Below are 3,415 nucleotides of genomic sequence, written 5' to 3'. Positions count from 1 at the left end.
AAATAAATGCAGCCTTGATGAGCAGAAGAGACTTCTTTAAAAAACATTACAAGTCTTACTGATCCCAAACTTTTGACCGGTAGTGTATATAGAACATATATTGTTTACATTTAATGCATAATACACAAAAGTAGTTTGAGAGTGTAGGGAGACTGTGTTAGATCACGTCATCGGGCTTCAGAGGGGCTGCTGCACTATATTATTGTCATACGCTTGCCATAACTGTTTACTGTAGTGGCAGATATTAGGTTGACGGAAGAACTCTCAGTAGTGGCACACAGTTAAAGGTCAGCAGTCTGATACGAATACATGTTTTCAGTAGCTTTCTCATGCATTTCTCATAGAAATCCCAGACATGAGCAGAACTCTGCTCTTTTGCCATTTGACTCTGGGGCGAGCGGAGCATATGGCATGAAGCTGGAGTGTGTCTGATGCGTTAGGGAGGATCCAGAGTCTGTCAGGAGTGGGATACACGCTCTCTGTGTGGTCTCATTATCAGACGCTCCACAGGGGAGGCACTCTCTGTTGAGATTTAACAAGCAGCCCGTTTTCCCTCCAAGTAATTGATTCTTATAAATAAAAGAATGTTACAAATTGGCTCCAAGTGCAGGGGTGAGATCAGTTCATGCCCCCTTTGTTTGCTGAATACCTGAAGCGTTTGAGATGAGACCGGACCACACAGATTCCCTGACGCTCATGTTACTGAATGCTGTAACTCTAGAAGGTGTTTACTTCAGTTTACTGTGAGTTCACTCGTGTCACGACTTTCCCTCTCAGTCTACAGCTTAATCGCTTGAACAAATACACCAGCGGACTGAAATTGTGTTTTCTGGCAAAATCCAATGTCTGGAACTACATGATGCTTCATAAAAATAGATTACAGTATGCATTCAGTGTGTGGATGGTAACAGCTAGGGCTGTGCAAAAAATCGAATGCGATTTTCGTCAGTAAAGCCGCTCCTGTGATTAGTACAAACAAAGTAGTTTTGCTTTCACAATGAAACACAGCGTCTTCACGACATGGTGGCGGCGGCAACAATACTACAGCGAGAATAAAAGTTACGACTTCTTTCTTTGCGTGAACACTTGGGCGGCGTTATGCAAATCTTCACACATCGTGACGTAGACATGTGGGGGCGTGTTAGAACGAGCCGTTTTAGGTAGGCGTGGTTGACTCTTAACTTTTATAAAGAATATCTTTGGATTTGAGACTTTAGTCTTTGCAACTTTAGGGATCTCATCTATTCACGAACAGCTTGTAACACTCCAAAGAGAAGGGAAAACTTGAAATCGCATCGTATGACCCCTTTAATCGGCAATAACAATTTCTGATTTAGATGTATTTTTGTGGGAATATAGTTTAATGAACCGCCAGAAGTGGTTGGCATTTTCAACCTGCATTCTTTGCGTCGGAAATCTGGCTTTATCGGCAGCCATATTAAACACCTCATTCAAGTAATTACTGCTTAAATGAGTGAAAATGTAGCAACTGTAGCCTTCTGAATGTTTTGTATTTTTTTTTATTTTTTTTAAGAAGCATTCTTAAACGGCATTACTCTCGCTTTATAATGAATACTTTTAATTTGAGGATACGAAAAAAGGCAAGAAAATTGACAGTAGCAATAATTATAGATGGATTATAGAATATATAGTCTCAGGTGGTTTAGTCTCTCGTGAACTCTATGAAAGCCCATATGTGGGCGACTAACAAAGAACTTTTCAGCCTCAGCATGGATCATTAGCACAAACCCTCATCATAACCCAACATAACATTTTTGTTCACCTCGCACCATTTAGCTCCAAATATAGATTCAGTTCAACACTGCAATATTAACATTGGTTCAAGCTCTTTCAGCCCTTTCTGCTGCTGTTCTTTCTGTCCAGGAGAGTGAGGCAATCAAATAATTAATTCACCATCCGTACTAATCATTATTAATGGAATAACGTCACTGGAACATTAGAAATTAGATTTCATTGTAGCCAAATTTAGAGCACTTGAGGTGAGGAGACATGAACACGCCAAAATATGCCTTGAAAATAGGGCTGCACGATTTGGACAATTATATATATACAGTATATATAGGTCAGAATTTTATGATTATATATCAGTATGATTATAATGATATTTTTTATTGTTTTTTAATGATTATTTTGTTAATAAGGGCTTCTCATTAAAAGTTTGTGAAGATGGTTGGCGCATGTTTTGTTTCCATATGCATGTTAAAGAGTAGATACGGAGATGGCGTTCATGTGGCTCATTTTCTGTGAATTGAGTTGCTTTGAAACGCTGAAAATACTGGATCATGAGCTGCTCACGTGTAAATGAATACAATGTTGCACTTCATTTTGGCAATATATTTGTTTAATTAAATCACAGCCTTTGTGATTTGATAATCGCACTAAACAATGTTGCGATTTCAGTTTTATTTCAATTAATTGTGCAGCTCTATTTGAAATGCTTAAAAAACATGTAAAATATATGTTCTGTTTCAACAAAGTGTGAATATTAGTAATAGAAAAATGCTTTTTTTTTTTACAGTGATTTGACTATCAGAAAAATAAACAAACAACAACAAAATAAACAAAACGAGCACAATATACACACACACACACACACACACACACACACACACACACACACAGCATGACTACAGAGCCTGAGTCAGAGTCCAGAGAGACAGGAGTACGAGTGGAAAAATATAATGTTGAAACACCTGCACCCTCACTGATAAGTGTCAGTATAAAGTCTGAGTCCAAACATAGAAACTTTAATCATTCTCTCTCCAAAGGAACATGGTGTTTTTTCCCTTTACTGGAATGTATGTAATACAAAAACATATTGCAACACCATTTGAACTCTATTCATGAGAATGCCAGGTGGAAAATTAAAGATTGGGTTACAGTGAGAATTCCCAAAAGCCACAAGCTCAGTAGTTTTTCTGCACTGCAGATGAAACACTGCGCAATCAGTCTTCATCCTGATCTGTGCTACTGTACGAAACATCTGAGAGCTCAAGAAACATGTTCAGATAATGTGGCGTTTAGCATTGAGGGATTCATATCTGCTGACAGGAGGGCAGATCATAAGCTAAAATCTGCAATGTTTCAAAGTGAACTTCTTCAGTGAGGTCTTGCATTAATTTAAACACCTGCCTCTGAGGAATGCTGGACATTTCCCGTTCACCCGGCCTGACCAGAGCACAGCACACCGTCCACATGCCACTCAAACAAACACTCGAGCACAGAAATAAATGCTTTTTTCATGTACAGGTCAAGCTTTTTCTAGGGCAGTCGGGTTTTAGGTCAGTCTTAATCTGCACTTAATTTTACTGGTGTCATGGCAACACTGATTGTAATAGACAACATTATGACTGCTGCATAAAGTCTGGTCCACTTCACAGCTTATTCTGATCAA

This window comes from Sinocyclocheilus anshuiensis, unplaced genomic scaffold, assembly GCF_001515605.1.
Source record: "Sinocyclocheilus anshuiensis isolate Anshui unplaced genomic scaffold, SAMN03320099.WGS_v1.1 scaffold757, whole genome shotgun sequence".
In the NCBI taxonomy this organism is placed as follows: Eukaryota; Metazoa; Chordata; class Actinopteri; order Cypriniformes; family Cyprinidae; genus Sinocyclocheilus; species Sinocyclocheilus anshuiensis.
Note: the sequence above shows the minus strand (reverse complement) of the source record.